A 16,800-nucleotide genomic window follows, 5' to 3' on the forward strand; every position below is an offset into this window, starting at 1 on the left:
TTGTCTTGCTTCTGAGATGGAGTCTTGCTCTGTCACCCAGGCTGGAGTGCAGTGGCTCAGTCTCTGCTCATTGCAACCTCCACCTCCCGGGTTCAAGCGATTCTCCTGCCTCAGCCTCCTGAGTAGCTGGGATTACAGGCACGTGCCACCACATCCAGCTGATTTTTTTTTTTTTTTTTGTCTTTTCAGTAGAAATGGAGTTTTGCCATGTTGGCCAGACTGGTCTTGAACTCCTGACCTCAAGAGATTCTCTGGCCTCGGCCTCCCAAAGTGCTGGGATTACAGGTGTAAGCCATTGCACCCAGCCTCTAGTTATTTCTTACTCTCTTGTTCTGAGTGTTCCTTTTCACAGCATCTTATTCTTCTTATATGAATGCAATATGTTTTATTTATCTGAAGCTTCCTTATTTTCTTGAAGACTTTTGTTGCTCCCTGCCTGGCTCTGTTTTTCTGGAGTTCTTTTCCTCTCTTGGCTTCAGTCTTTGACTTTCATTTTACAAGCTACTCTCAAGAGTTCAGTGACACTCCATTGCACATTCATATTGAAGAGCAGGGAACTGAAAAAGATACTTGGAAGTGAAGACCCTTGGAAGCTTCATGCCTGTGGCAGGACGTATGGACAGGTGAGGCTCGTTGGGATCTGGCTGTCCTTGTAAGATCCCAAAGCCAGCATTGGAAGTGTCTTCTGAGAGGATCCCTCTGGCCTCCTGACTGCAGAGAAAGCAGGCTATCAGCTTCCAGGGACCAAGCAGCGGGATGGGGCCAGGGGCGTCTCCCTGACAGGCATGTGGCCTTTCCCTTCACTCCTTGTTTCATACTGACCCACCTCAATTCACCTTGCTATCCTCAAACTCTAAGCCTCCAGGACAGGTTTTATTGAGATAGTATATTTGTGATGGGGGCTGATAGAGACTGGAGGGTAAATGGCCTCCCAAGTTACTCCTTGGCACCCCTAGGATGCCAGGTGATGGGATATAAAAATGAACCAGAGATGCTGGTTGAAGACCTACTAATTATTGAGCAACTACTATGTGCTGGGTGCTGAATCTAAATCCGGGTTTTTCCACACAAGGAACATCTGGCCATGTCTGGAGACATTTTCAGTGTTACAAATCGTGGTAGGGGTGGGAACTAATGGCATCTAGTGGGTAGAGGACGGGGTCACTGCTAAACTTCCTACAGTGCACAGCACAGCCTCCCATACCTGGCTCTGAATGTCAACAGAGCCAAGGTCGAGAAACCCTGCTCTAGAAAGATCAGACACGTTCCCTGACTTCACAGGACAGGAGTAAAGAATTTCTGGTTCTGGTTGGGCACAGTGGCTCACACCTATAATCCCAGCACTTTGGGAGGCCAAGGTGGGTGTATCATTTGAGGTCAGGAGTTCAAGACCAGCCTGGTCAACATGATGAAACCCCGTCTCTACTAAAATTGCCCCCCCAAAACCAAAAATATTAGGTGGGTGTGGTGGCACATGCCTGTAATCCCAACTACTTGGGAGGCTGAGGCAGGAGAATCACTTGAACCTGGGAGATGGAGGTGGGAGTGAGCTGAAATCAAGCCACTGAACTCCAGCCTGGGTGACAGAGCGACTCTGCCAAGAGAAAGAGAGAGAGAGGGAAAGAGAGAGAGAGAGAGAGAGAGGAGGAGGAGGAGGAGGAGGAGGAGGAGGAGGAGGAGGAGGAGGAGGAGGAGGAGGAGGAGGAGGAGGAAAAAGAAGAAGCAGAAGAAGGAGAAGAAGAAGGAGAAGACGAGAGGAGAGGAGACGGGAGGGGAGAGGAGGGAAGAGGAGAGGACAGGAGAGGGAGGATGGGAGGGGAGGGGAGGGAGGGAGGGAGGAAGAAGAAAGCAAGCAAGAAAAAGAAAGAAAGGGAGAAAGAAAGAAGAAAAGAAAATAAAAGGAAAGAAAAGAAAAAAACAGACCCTGCTCTAAAAAGAGGAAAGACACATTCCCAGGCTTCACAGGAAAGGAGCAAATCGTTTCTAGTTCTGGCCAGGCACAGTGGCTCACATCTGTAATCCCAGCACTTTGGGAGGATGAGGTGGGAGGATGCCTTGAACCCAGGAGTTTGAGACCAGCCTGGGCAACATAGGAAGACCCTGTCTCTACCAAAAAAAAAGAAAAGAAAGGAGAAAAAAGTGATGTCTAGATCCTCGGTATCTACTATGTTCCAGGGGCAGGAGGAAGCTCTTTCCTCACTTTGACAGCAAGCCTGTGGCCTAGGCATTCTCAGTCAGCTTTGCTGGAGGGGGCATGTGAGGCCTGGCCAGCTCCGCCAGTTTACAAGGAGTGTCACTGGGGTGAAAACAGCCAGCGGGGACCAGTCTGCTTGTGGCCCGCCAGGTGCCTGGGATGGGGAAGCAGTAAATGCCCACCTTCCTGCCCAACCCCCTCCTCCCTCTTCACGGGGGGAGTGGAGCCGGGGGTGGCAGCGGCTGCCGGGTGCGAGCAGGCCCAGACCTGTGGCCCTGCCTGACGTTGGTCCCCATCAAGCCATGTGACGAGACCAGGCCACAAGAAAGAGGTTTCAACAAGCGTTATCGTTTCCTGGAACTCCAACTCGGCGACTTCCCCGAAGACCGGCTGTGCCTGGCGGGCGGGCTGCGCACAGCGGGGACAAGGCTGCCCCCTTCCTCCTCCGCTGCCTCCGCGGCCGCGTCTATCTCAGTCTGACTACCTGGAAGCGGCGCTCCACCCTGCAGCCCAGCGGCCCTCAGCTTGGCTGCCAGGTCACCGGCATCCCCGGGAGCAGAGGGGCAGGGGCTGCTCCGCCAGCCCCTGTGATGTTCAGGCCAGGCTGGACCAGCCCGGGACCCCTGTGTGCCCAGAAACCCACTTCCTCTTCTTTCTGCCCCTGAACAAGCTTCTCAGGGCAGCTGACAATCAGACTTAGCACAGATGTGCCTCAATGTTGCTGTCAGAGACATGGACACAAGGCTGGGTGTGGTAGCTCACGCCTGTAATCCTAGCACTTTGGGAGGCCGAGGTGGGCAGATCACTTGAGGTCAGGAGTTCGAGACCAGCCTGGTCAACGTGGTATAACCCTGTCTCTAGTAAAAATACAAAAATTAGCCAGGCATGGTGGTGGGCGCCTGTAATCCCAGCTACTCAGGAGGTTGAGGCACAAGAATCACTTGAACCGAACCCCGAGAGGCAGAGGTTGCAGTGAGCTAAGATCGCACCACTGCACTCCAGCCCGGGCAACAGAGCGAGACTCCATCTCAAAAAAAAAAAAAAAAAAAAAAAAGAAAGAAAGAAAGAAAAGAAAAGAAATGGAGATAAATCTCCCACCCCATTCATCCTGCCCACCAGACAGGGGCCCCGCCAGAGGCAGGCAGATAGTTTCTGGCTGGCTGGGCCCTAGAAATCCAGAGAAGGGGCTAAAACCTCACTTTAGTGGAGGTGGGGTGGCTCAGAACTCAGATTCTAGAGTACCACCATCTCGGTGATGACTTTGGGATAAGTCACTTCCTCAGTTCCCCAGTTCACAGAAACCCCAGTTGTAAATATAGACCTGGCCACAATGGGGCGGGGTGGTGGGCGCGGGGGCAGAGTGAGATGGGGAGTGAGGAGGAAGAACCAAGGACAAAATCTGATTCCCCTGAAAAGGCAGAAGCCTCCAGGCCAGCGGGGTTTTCTTAACCTGCTTTTTGGGAAGGAAAGACTGTCAGGCTTGTGGTCCCTCTGGGCCTCAGTTTCCTCCTCTATAAAATGAAAATGATATTAGCTTGAGCCATATGAAATTGCCAACACTCTCGTGGTCTTGACCTCCGAAACCAGCAGTTTTATATGCTGCTTTAACGTGACCTATCTGGAAAACTGAAGACTGAAATGAGATCCTGCAAAGTGCTTAGCAGAGTGCTTGCATATCATAGGTGCTCAATAAACAATCGGCCTTATATTATAATACTTTTTCAAATAAAAATATTATTTTTTTGTAGAGACGGGGGTCTCACTAGGTTGCCTAGGCTGGTCTTGAACTCCCAGGCTCAAGCGATCTTCCTGCCTTGGCCTCCCAAAGTGCTGGGATTACAGGTGTGAGCCACTGTACAGGCCATAATATATATCTTATATCTCTTATATCTCCTATCTAATGATATGTCGCCAATAATAATAATGACAGCGCTCCTAATTCTTTCACCCATCCTCTCCTTGTCAAACCCACAGACGCTTCCACTTACTGAGCACACTGTGCACCCAGGACAGATATAAACGTTCTCCATTCAGTTTTCACCACTTACTGTCACCCACAAGCGTGAGCCTGTGCAGGCATGGTGTCAGAGCTCAGGATTCATGTGTATACAGCACATAAGCCAGCACGGTCTCGTTCTATGTCCCTTCTCATTCTGGCTGTCTCACTCCAGAGTGAGACCCAGTCTCTCCTCATTTGGCGCATGCTTGCTGGGGATGGCCCTATTGCTACATTAACTTGTGCAAGCCACACCGTGCTCATGGTTAATCTTGAGTTTATATCCCACTGTAGTGTTAAGATCAGAAGTTACCCTAGGCCAGGTATGGTGGCTCAAGCCTGTAATCCCAGCACTTTGGGAGGCCAAGGTGGGCAGGCCACTTGTGGTCGGGAGTTCGAGACCAGCCTGACCAACATGGTGAAACCCTATCTCTACTAAAAACACAAAAAATTCACTGGGCATGGTGTAATCCCAGCTACAGGTTGAGGCACGAGAATCACTTGAACCTGGGAGGCAGAGGTTGCAGTGAGCTGAGATGGCACCACTGCACTCCAGCCTGGGCAACACAGCGAGACTCTGTCTCAAAAAAAAAAAAAAGAGAAGTCACCCTCTATTGGAGCAATTGATTTTTTAAAGCCAAATGTAGGACATTTATGTCTTCAAATCTTTGTACCCGCTCAGTGTCCCAGTCCAGGGTTTCTTTGGGATTCTGGCACTGTTGCCCAGTGAGTTCAGTGTCCTTGCAGTAAGTAGGTTGTCTGGCTTCTGATGAAGGAATCCAGGAAGAAGGAAGGAAGAGCATTGGCTGAGGCCAGAGCCCTGCGGCATACCACATAAGACAACTCAGCCAGCTGTCACGTGTGTGCAAGCATGAGGGGTGTGTGTGTGTGTGTGTAGTTAATAATTTACAGAGTTGGCCGCCAGGGGCAGTGGCTCATGCCTATAATCCCAACACTTTGGGAGGCTGATGCAGGATCACTTGAGGCCAGGAGTTCGAGACCAGCCTAGGCAACATAGACTCTGTCTCTACAAAAACAAAACAAAACAAAATTAGCCAGGTGTGGTAGCAGTCATATAATCCCAGCTACTTGGGAGGCTGAGGCTGGAGGATTGCTTGAGTCCAGGAGTTCAAGGCTGCAGTGAGCTAGGATCATGCCACTGCACTACAGTCTGGGCAACAGAGCAAGACCCTGGCTTAAAAAAAAGTAAAACTCATTTATAAAGTTTTCAACCTGGATATTAATGCTTCTGTCTGGCTTCAAACATCACTGAAGGGCCAGGCACAGTGGCTCACACCTGTAAGCCCAGGACTTTGGGAGGCCGAGGCAGGTGGATCACGAGGTCAGGAGTTCGAGACCAGCCTGACCAACATGGTGAAAACTCTTCTCTACTAAAAATACAAAAATTAGCTTGGCATGGTGGCATGCGCCTGTAATCCCAGCTACTCAGGAATCTGAGGCAGGAGAATCACTTGAACCCAGGAGGTGGAGATTGCAGCAGTGAGCTGAGATCATGCCACTGCACTCTAGCTTGGGGACAAGAGTGAAACTCCATCTCAAAAAAAAAAAAAAAAAAAAAACCTCACTGAAGGATAATTTTGGCCTTGCCACATGTTAGCTATGTGGCCTTGAGCAAGTTGTTTCACCTCTCCGGGCCTCAGTTTTCTCATCTGAGAAATGGAGATTGTAACAGTTTTACCCCTATGGGGTGGTAGAAAGAATGACTGAGACGGTGTATGTGGCGCTCCTAGCAGTGTCTGGCATGCCATCGCTGTTTGAGCCAGAGCCATGGAGTATCTCTGCACCAGATGGATCCTGAAAAGTTGAACAGCAGCATGTTCCCAGGGCCAGCAATTTGGCAGAGGCAGGAGGGAGACAAGGCTGTCCCTCAGGGACTGGAGTGCCATGCCTCCATGCAGGTTCCCTAGGAGGCCAGTCTCCCTCCTGTCACAACACAGCCTCAAAGCCTTTGTTGTGTCTAGTTTCATAGGGACTGACCAGCAGCCCCATCCCACTTGGCCCAGGGCTTTGGGGCTCCCAGCCAGAGTGACTTCCCTAGTCTAAGCCTCAGTTTTCCCATCCATGAAAAGGGAACAAAACTGCAGTGGACAGTTAGGAGCGCTTGGTGAAGTAAAGCACATCCTGAGGTCAACACTGGGTCCCTTCCCCATTCTAGCTGGGCCTGGGCTTCCTTACTGCCCAGATGGGGATGACATTTCCTCCCTAGCCAGCCAATGACCTAGACGGATGCTCATGAAATGCTAAGTGGAAAAAAGGTGTGTTTCAATATGGGTCATAAGGAACAGTGTCTTTTCTTTTCTAAAGAGAGAATAGGCTGGGTGCAGTGGCTCACTCCTATAATCCCTACAATTTGGGGGACGAAAGCAGGAAGATCACTTGAGGCCAGGAGTTCGAGACCAACTTGGGCAACGTAGTGAGCCCTCTGTATCCATAAAAAAAATTTTAAAAATTAGCCAGATGTGGTGGCACGTGCCTGTAGTCACAGCTGCTCTGAGACTGAGGTGTGAAGATCACTTGAACCCAAGGGATTTGAGGCTGCAGTGAACCGTGATCACACCACTGCACTTCAACCTGGGTGACAGAGCAAGACCCCGTCTCAAAAAAAGAGAAAGAAAAAACTATATATTTGTGTGTATCTGCAGAAATCAGGTTAGAAATACCCACATTATACATACACACACATATGTGTGTGTGTGTTTGTGTATATAATTTAATATGTTATTGGTAGGTTCTTTAAACATTTTTTGAAACAAATGTGGAAATTAAAAAAATAATGTGGGCTGGTGGGGAATGTTAATGAGGGGGAGGCTGTGCACGTGGGGGCAGGGAGAACATGGGAACACTATGTACTTTCCATTCCATTTTGATGTAAACCTAAAACTGCTGTAATAAATACTGAGTTATTAAAAGCAACCATGAGGCCAGGTGCAGTGGCTGATGCCTATAATCCCAGCACTTTGGGAGGCCAAGGCAGGCGCATCACTTGAGATCAGGAGTTTGAGACCAGCCTGGCCAATATGGTGAAACCCTGTCTCTACAAAAAATACAAAAATTAGCTGGATGTGGTGGTACATGCCTGTAATCCCAATTCCTTGGGAGGCTGAGGCAGGAGAATCACTTGAATCCGGGAGGCGCAGGTTGCAGTGAGCCAAGATCGCGCCACAGCACCCCAGCCTGGGCGACAGCAAGACTGCAACCCAAAACTAACTAACTAAATAAATAAAGCAACCATTAATCAAGGGGTATGAAAACGTAGAAGCCCTGCGTTCCACTTGCTCTCCCTCAAGCTTTCCTTGACCACAGACATCAGCAAGTGACGGGGGCCACTGTTGGCCCCAGCTCCTGGCAAAACTGGTCTTGGCTCTTTCACACTGGAAGATCATTGTATCTCTTCTTATGAAACATGGCTCCATTTCACTTCATTCCAGCCAAACCTGACCTCTGACCCCTGCTTTTCACCAGACTCCAATTACCCAGGACTCTGGGTTGTAGGTGACAGAAACATGACTCAGGCAGCATAAGTGAAAAAGGAAATGTGGTGCATGGAACAAGGACATCAAGGTGGACTTCAGGCATGGCTGGATGAGGCACTCACACATGCACCAGGGCTCTGTCTCGTGTCTTTCTCATCAACTCTCTTGATACATTGGGCACATTGGCTAAACTGGGCCCTAATTTAGAAGACTTTCTGTTAGTTTCAACTGAAAAGGGAGGTGTCTGATTGGTCCAGCTTAGTTCATGTCCCTACCCTGAACAGGGGCATGGGGAACTCTGATTGGCCAATCTGGTCCACACCCATCTCTGGCCAGGGCGCTGTGATTGACAGCTCCTTCAGGACCATACAGCATGGGGGCCAGACAGTTCCCTGAGAGCAAAACTCTGGCTCACAGTACTCCACACATGGTTTCTGCTTTCCAGCCCTCCAGCTCCTTAGAATGTGGGACAGAGACCATCAGCTCAGGTCTGTGTTCTTAGGGCTGGGACTCCTCATATAGCAGAAGGAGGAGGGACTTTGGGCTCCAACAGACCTGAGTGTGAATCCAAGCTCTGTAAGTCACTTAACTCTCTAAGCCTTATTTCCACTCCCAAACATGGGATGGTGCCAAGGATTTAAGTTAGTCCCTAAGGGTAGAGTGGGAACCTGGGCCCTGGTCCGGATGTGACAGCCATGATGGGGATCGGGGCACTGCCTGTATCTCATGTGAGAAAAGTTTGGATTTCCACTCAGGCTGTGCAGGCTTGGGCAGATAACACTTCTCTAAACCTCAGTTTCTTCCCTTGAAAAAAATAGAGAAACATGCTGTCGTAGTCCATTTTCTTTTTTTTTGTTTTTGAGACGGAGTCTTGCTCTGTCACCCAGGATGGAGTGCAGTGGCACAATCTTGGCTCACAGCAACCTCTGCCTCCAGGGCTCAAGCGACTTTCTCACCTCAGCCTCCTGAGTAGCTGGGATTACAGGTGCCTGCCACCATGCCCTGCTAATTTTTGTATTTTTGTAGAGACGGGGTTTCACCATGTTGGCCACATTGGTCTCGAACTCCTGACCTCAGGTGGTCTGCCTGCCTCAGCCTCCCAAAGTGCTGGGATTACAGGCATGAGCCACTGTGCCTGGCCCTTAGTTCATTTTCTGTTGCTTATCACAGAACACCTGAAACTGGGTAATTTATAAAGAAAGCTTCTGGAGGCTGAGAAGTCCAACATCAAGGACTGCATTTGGTGAGGGCCTTCTTGCTGGTGGGGACTCAGTGCAGAGTCCCGAGGCAGCACAGGGCATCCCATGGTGAGGGGGCTGAGTGTGTTTGTTCACATCTCTCTCCCTCTTCTCACAAAGCCACCAGGGCCACACCGATGATAACCCGTTCATCTATTACTCATTCATCCACTAAGCCATGGGTCTCTCCTGATCCAGTCACCTCTTAAAGGCCCCATCTCTCAATACTGCCACACTGGGGATTCAGTTTCAACATGAGGTTTGGAGGTGACAAACATTCAAACCATAGCACATGGCTACTACAGGGCCAGTTATTCCAATGATGGTAGATAACACAGGCCCATTGCTAGAGATCACACCTCCAGGCCTTTGCTGATGCTGTCCCCTCAGCCTGAGATGCCTTTCCCACTGAAGCTTCTGGGGTAAACTCCTTCCCACCCATGTTTGAAGACTCAGACAGCAACTCCTCCAGGGAGCCTTCCCTGACTTCACATCTCCTATCATCCTCCCCACAGTTCCTAGGCCTGATTAGCCATGCTCCTGCTGAGGCCTGGATCGGGTAGTATTCAAGCCATGTCTAAGTCTGTTTTTTGTTTGTTTGTTTGTTTGGTTGGTTGGTTGGTTGGTTGGTTTTTTGTTTGTCTGTTTGTTTGTTTTGAGACAGTGTCTTGCTCTGTCACCCAGGCTGGAGTGCAGTGGCGGAATCTTGGCTCACTGCAACCTCTGCCTCCTGGGTTCAAGTGATTCCCCTGCCTCAGCCTCCCGAGTAGATAGGATTACAGGCTCTCACCACCACACCTGCCTAATTTTTGTATTTTTAGTAGAGATGGGGGTTTCACTATGTTGGCCAGTCCGGTCTCGAACTCCTGACCTCAAGTGATCTGCCCACCTCAGCCTCCCAAAGTGCTGGGATTACGGGTGTGAGCCAGCACCTATATCCTTTTTATCCTAACTATGAACAGCTCAGATTCCTCTGACTGCTCTGTGCCTGGCATGCAAAGGCACTGAATCAACGTTTGCAGGATCGGTAGATGCCTTCCAAGCTTTCTCGGGGTCACCCGACTCCAGCACAGGTCTCCTACTGCGGCTTTGCTGGCAGCATGACACCTTCCTGGAGGAGGGGGCCTTTAGGCAGGAGAGGAAGTCCAGGCTGCACCTGGAAGCCCAGGCGGCTGATTTCTAAGAAACCAGTTGAGGGACAGGAAGGCTGGGGCAAAGGGTGATCAGGACGGCTTTTACTTTCAGTTTTCTGGGGCTGGAGCAAAGCAGGTGCCCAGGGTTCTCGGTGGGGAGGGGACGGTGGTGCAGTCACAGCCTCTTAGAGTCAAGTAATAGCCACCACTTCGGGACGTAGACCAGGCCTGGAGCCCAGAGTGGCTCTGCTTGGCCCCAGCGACACAGGCATGAGAGTGGGTGCAGTGGGCAGCCGTCACTGGGGGCTCCCAGGCAGGACACAGCATCTGAAAGTCTGCGTCCTGGCTCCTGGCCCCTGGCTCGTCCATTTATCCTTTCTTTACTTATTTGCTTATTTACTGAGACATGATCTTGCTCTGTCGCCCAGGCTGGAGTGCAGTGGCACAGTCAGCTCACTGCAGCCTCGACTTCCCAGGTCAATCAATTCTCCCGCTTCAGCCTCCCAAGTAGCTGGGACCACAGACATGCACTACCACACCTGGTTAATTTTTGTATTTTTTGTAGAAACAGGGGACTCGCTATGTTGCTCAGGCTGGTCTCAAACTCCTGGGCTCCAACCATCCTCCTGCCTTGGCCTCCCAAAGTGCTGGGATGACAGGTGTGAGCCACTGCAACCGGCCTTGCCGTTTATTTTATACATGCCTTAGATTATTCATTCCTTCACTCACTCATTCGTTCATCCATGTCTCCTTTCTGTTGTCCTTAGGTTCTCTCCCTGTTTTCTCTTTTCTTCCTTCTTTTCCTTCTCATTTTCCCCTTGCCCCCGCTTCTCTCCTCTCCCTCTCTGTCCGTCTATCTGTATGTGTTGCTCCTTCTCTCTCCATCCTCTCTGGGTGGCTCCATCCCTTTCTCCCTTATCTCCCCAACTCTCTCTTTGTTTCTCTCCCCTTCTGTCTGTCTCTCTGTCTCTTTTCCCCCAATATGCCTCTCTCACTTTTCTTTATTCAGCATTCCTCAAACTGCCTCATTCACTGAAGACAATGTTTTTGTTATTATTGTATGTGTGTTATCTGTTATTTTGTTATTGTTGTCTCGCTCTGTCACCCCAGGCTGGAGTGCAGTGGTGTAATCACAGCTTGCTGTAGCCTTGACCTCCCAGGCTTCAGTGATCCTCCCACCTCAGCCTCCTGCTTGTTGGGACTATAGATGTGCACTGCCAGGCCCAGCTAATTTTTGTATTTTTTGTAGAGAGGGGGTTTCACCATATTGCCCAGGCTGGTCTTGAGCTTCTGGGCTCAAGCAATCCACCTGTCTTGGCCTCCAAAAGTGCTGGGATTACAGGTGTCAGCCACCACGCCCAAAAACAATTTTTCATCATATTGTTCTAAACAAATGTTCCCCTGAACATTAAAGAAATCTAAATGTCTACTTTAGTGTTGTCTCGGGGAATAATAACCATAACATCTAAGGTTTTATGAGATACATATTCCCCTAATACACACTGAAATAAATACAACCATTAAGAGAATGTTTGCAGCCAGGTGTGGTGGCTCACCCCTGTAATCCTGGCACTTTGGAAGGCTGAGGCAGGTAGATTGCTTAAGCCCAGGAGTTCGAGACCAGACTGGGCAGCATAGGAAGATTCTTTTTTTTTTTTTTTTTTTTGAGATGGAGTCTCGCTCAGTTGCCCAGGCTGGAGTGCGGTGGCACAATTTCGGCTCACTGCAAACTCTGCCTCCTGCATTCAGGCCATTCTCCTGCCTCAGTCCCCCGAGTAGCTGGGACTACAGGCGCCCGCCACCACTCCCGGCTAATTCTTTTTGTATTTTTAGTAGAGACGGGTTTTCACCATGTTAGCCAGGATGGTCTCAATCTCCTGACCTCGTGATCCGCCCGTCTCGGCCTCCCAAAGTGCTGGGATTACAGGCGTGAGCCACTGAGCCCAGCCTCTTTTTTTTTTTTTTAAAGAAAGGGGGTGGGGGTGAAGAGATGAAGACTGAGCGGTTGTGGCCCTGTTGCCGACCTTGAGCAGCAGTTGGCTTCGCCACGTAGAACCCAGGAGTAGGAGACTCAGAATTGAATCTCTTCTCCCTCCCTGCTCCTGTGAGATTGTTTTGATCTTCAGCTACGTTTTCGGCTTTGTGAGAAACCTTATCATCAAACACAATGGCCAGCAATGTTACCAACAAGACAGATCCTCGCCCCATGAATGTGTGTTCATTGGGAATCTCAACACTCTTGTGGTAAAGAAGTCTGGTGTGGAGGCGATCTTTTCGAAGTATGGCAAAAGTGTGGGCTGCGCTGTTCATACGGGCTTTGCTTTCGTTCAATATGTTAATGAGAGAAATGCCCGGGCTGCTGTAGCAGGAGCGGATGGCAGAATAATCGCTGGTCAGGTTTTAGATATTAACCTGGCTACAGAGCCAAAAGTGAACCGAGGAAAAGCAGGTGTGAAATGATCAGCAGTGGAGATGTACGGGTCAGAAACAGAACACCCTTCTCCATCCCTCTACTCAGCTCCTCTTTTGACTTAGACTATGACTTTCAGTGGGACTATTATGATAGGATGTGCAGTTACCCAGCACGTGTACCTCCTCCTCCTTCTATTGCTGGGGCTGTAGTGCCCTTGAAATGTCAGGGTGTATCAGGAAACACCTCACGAAAGGGCAAAAGTGGCTTCATTTGTAAGAGTGGACAGCAGGGATCTTCCAAGTCCGGAAAGTTGAAAGGAGATGACCTTCAGGACATTAAGAAGGAGTTGACCCAGATAAAATGAAAAGTGGATTCTCTCCTGGAAAACCTGGAAAAAATGGAAAAGAAACAGAGCAAACAAGGAGTAGAGATGAAGAATGATAAGTCAGAAGAGGAGCAGAGCAGCAGCTCGCATGAGACTCATGTGAAGATAGAGTCTGAGGGGGGTGCAGATGACTCTGCTGAGGAGAGGGACCTCGTGGATGATGAGGATAATGAAGATGGGAGGATGACCAGCTGGAGTTGATCAAGGATGATGAAAAAGAGGCTGAGGAAGGAGAGGATGACAGACAGTGCCAATGGTGAAGATGACTTGTAAGCACATAGTGGGGCTTAGAAATCTTAGCCCATTATTTCTTTGCCTAGGTGCTTGTCTAAGGTCAAATGTTTCACCAGATCCTCTCCTCTAGTATCTTCAGCATGTGCTCACCGTCCTCCTCATCCTTGTCCTTCCCATGTTCATTAATTCATATTGCCCTGAGCCTAGTCCCATTTTCACTTCCTTTGACACTCCTCGTAGTTTTAAGTCTTACCCTGTAATTTTTGCTTTTAATTTTGACACCTCTTTATGGTTTAACAATAAAAAGGATGTATGGTTTTATCAACTGTCTCCAAAATAATCTCTTGTCATGCAGGGAGTGCAGTTCTTTTCATTCATACATAAGTTCAGTAGTTGCTTCCCTAACTGCAAAGGCAATCTAATTGAGTTGATGAGCTCCTAAAAGCAGCTTTGAGTTAGAAGTATGTGTGTTACACTCCTACATCAGTGTGCTGTGTAACAATGTAGGATGTAACAAATGTACAAATGTAACAATGTATTTTTGTGAATGAGTTGGCATGTGTAACAATGTACAATGTAACAAATGTACAAATGTAACAATATATTTTTGTGAATGAGAGTTGGCACCTCAAATGCAGCCTCTAGAAAAATAATTAGTGTTATAGTCTTAAGATTTGTTTTCTAGGCCAGGCGCGGTGGCTCACATCTGTAAACCCAGCACTTGGGAGGCCAAGGCGGGCGGATCACGAGGTCAGGAGATTGAGACCATCCTTGCTAACACGGTGAAACCCTGTCTCTACTAAAAAATACAAAAAAAAAAAAAAAAAAAAAATTAGCCGGGCGTGGTGGTGGGCGCCTGTAGTCCCAGCTACTTGGGAGGTTGAGGCAGTAGAATGGCGTGAACCCAGGAGGCGGAGCTTGCAGTGAGCCGAGATCACGTCACTGCACTCCAGCCTGGACGACAGAGCGAGACACTGTCTTAAAAAAAAAAAAAAAAAAAAAAAAAAAAAAAAAGAAGATTTGCTTTCTAACGTTGATACTGTGGGTTATTTTTGTGAACAGCCTGATGTTTGGGACCTTTTTTCCTCAAAACAAACAAGTCTTTATTAAACCAGGAATTTGGAGAAAAGAAAAAAGAAAGAAAATATTCACTAGTTTTATGCCTGACACATGATGGGGCGGGACACCATATCCGCACCTGGGGAGGGGCTGAGTTAGTGTCTCCTTCACCCCTGTGCCCTGGTTCCTCCTTCCCTCCGTTGCATCCTTTTTTTTTTTTTTTTTTTGAGTTGGAGTCTTACTCTGACACCCAGGCTGGAGAACAGTGGTGCAATCTCAACTCACTGTAACCTCCACCTCCTGAGTTCAAGTGATTCTCCTGCCTCAGCCTCCTGAGTAGCTGGGATTACTGGCACACACCACCACACTCAGCTAATTTTTGTATTTTTAGTAGAGACGGGGTTTCGCCATGTTGCCCAGGCTGGTCTCAAACTCCAGACCTAAAGTGATCTGCCCGCCTCAGCCTCCCCAAGTGCTGGGATTACAGGTGTGAGCCATCCCGCCCCACCCCATTCGCATCCTTGTCTCCATTGCTCCTTGGTTACTTAGCCCATTATCTACACTTGATGTGGGACTGGTATCTCATCTCTAGAGAAATTTTTTTTTTTTTCTAGAGAACTTTCTTTGTACCAGGCATGCTTCTAAGCACTTTACAATATTCATGCATTTACATCCCCTTAACAGTCCTGGGAGAGAGTGATAATGATAATTCATGATCAACAAATGGGGAAACTGAGGCACAAAGTGGTTTAATCAGTGATTAGGTAAACTTGCTTATGTTACAGAGGTTAAACTCTCTCAGAGAGGTCCCTGCCTTCTTGGCACTCAATCTGTAAGACAGAGCAAACCTCTTGGCAGTCCCTCACGTGGACTTTAACAGAGGCAGTGGGACCCAGTGGAAAAAGTCAAGGAGAGCCTCCTAGGGGAGGTATTTGCTGAGCTGGGTTTTGAAGGTTGAGTAGGAGTTTGCCAAGTGAAAAGAAAGCAAGCAAAACAGCAAAGGCTTTCCCTGGGGAGCTAGGAAAGCCTAGGGAACCATGAGAAATTGGGGTAAACGGGAGCAGATGAGGAGTGTGACAGGAACGAGATGTGGTTGGAAATGTACATTGAGGCCAGATGGTGGGGGGGCCTCAAGTTTAATGGAAAAGGGGTCATATTTGAATATCTAGCAGTTGAGAGCTGCTGGAACACTGTGGAGTCACCTTGCTTGGTTCAAATACTGCTTCTTTTACTTCGACTACCTGTGAAATCATGGACAAGAAATATAACCTGTCCTGGCCTCAGTTTCCCCATCTGTAAAATTAGACAATAATAATACCTAACTGGAATGTGCTAGATAAGGGTGAGCTGACAGTAATTTTTATTTGCAGTGGGAGCTAAGTGTATAACTGGGGTTAAAAGAGGATCAAATTTGCAATTTGCGTAATCATACCCAATTCCCTCCTAATGCCTGCAAAGGGAGCTGGGGCCCACATCTCTGGTCCTCAGTTTCCCCATTGTGAATCCAGTGAAGGGGGGCCTGCTTTAAGGCTTGAGTGTGCCTTCCTCCCCTGCCCCCACATCCCTGCCCAGGCTGGACCTGAGGCAGTTTCACTTTGACCCAACTTCTGGCAACTGAGACCTTTCCTGTCAACAGGCTGGCTATAAGAGGACTCGGCAAAGGTGAGACAAATGGCAGAAAGATGCCCAGGGCTGGGCAAGCTGGGGGTTTCATTTTCAACAGTACAAGCTGGAGACAGAGCCAGGGTCCCCTGACTTAGGAGCCAGCCTGACCTGGGAATATCATCCCTTTAGTTGAGCACATACGCTGGGCTGCACAGTTTATTATCACTATATATTTTTTTATTATTACTATTATTATTATTATTATTATTATTTTGGAGACAGGGTCTCACTCTGTCACTCAGGCTAGAGTGCAGTGGCATGACCTTGGCTCATCACAACCTCCACCTTCCATGTTCAAGCGATTCTCGTGCCTCAGCCTCTGGAACAGCTGGGACTACAGGTGAATGCCACCACACCTGGCTTTTTTTTTTTTTTTTTTTCTGGGTAGAGATGGGTTTTCAACCATGTTGCCCAAGCTGGCCTCAAACTCCTGAGTTCAAGCAGTCCACCTGCCTTTGCGTTGGCCTCCCAAAGTGCTGGGATTACAGGCATAAGCCACCTCGCCAGGCCTATTACCACTTTCTTTTAATCCTTCACACACTGAGCTCTGGCTGCCTATGCCATTTCACAGGTGAGAAAACTGGGGCTCAGCATCACTGAAGGGGCTACTTGTCAATAACACACAGCTGGCAGTGTTTCTCCAGGCATGGGACGAGTGCCCTGGAGGGTCTCTGGGTGGGAGTTTCAGGTGAAACATGGACATTTTTATAAAACATTGAGGCCTCTTCCTCCTCTGTGAAACTATGATTTCATATTTTCATCCTCTTGTAGTCTTTCTGCTTAAGTCAAAATGAAAGTCTCATGTTGGCGCTATTGTGTCATAAACACCTCTCTAATGCTTGCTAATACTCCCCCTTCTCCTTCTCCCTTTTTTTTTTTTTTTTTTTTAAAACAGAGTCTCACTCTGTCACCCAGGCTGGAGTGCAATGGTGCAATCTTGGCTCACTGCAACCTCCGCCTCCCGGGTTCAAGCAATTCTCCCGCCTCAA

The 16,800-nt window shown here is 48.7% G+C and overlaps 1 pseudogene; it reads left to right on the forward strand.

The window, feature by feature from the left end:
• The first annotated feature begins 12,140 nt into the window (after nt 1-12,140).
• LOC103228291 (heterogeneous nuclear ribonucleoproteins C1/C2-like) lies at nt 12,141-13,325 on the forward strand (annotated as a pseudogene).
• The last annotated feature ends 3,475 nt before the right edge of the window (nt 13,326-16,800 follow it).

The sequence above is a fragment of the Chlorocebus sabaeus genome, chromosome 5 (genome assembly GCF_047675955.1).
Source record: "Chlorocebus sabaeus isolate Y175 chromosome 5, mChlSab1.0.hap1, whole genome shotgun sequence".
In the NCBI taxonomy this organism is placed as follows: Eukaryota; Metazoa; Chordata; class Mammalia; order Primates; family Cercopithecidae; genus Chlorocebus; species Chlorocebus sabaeus.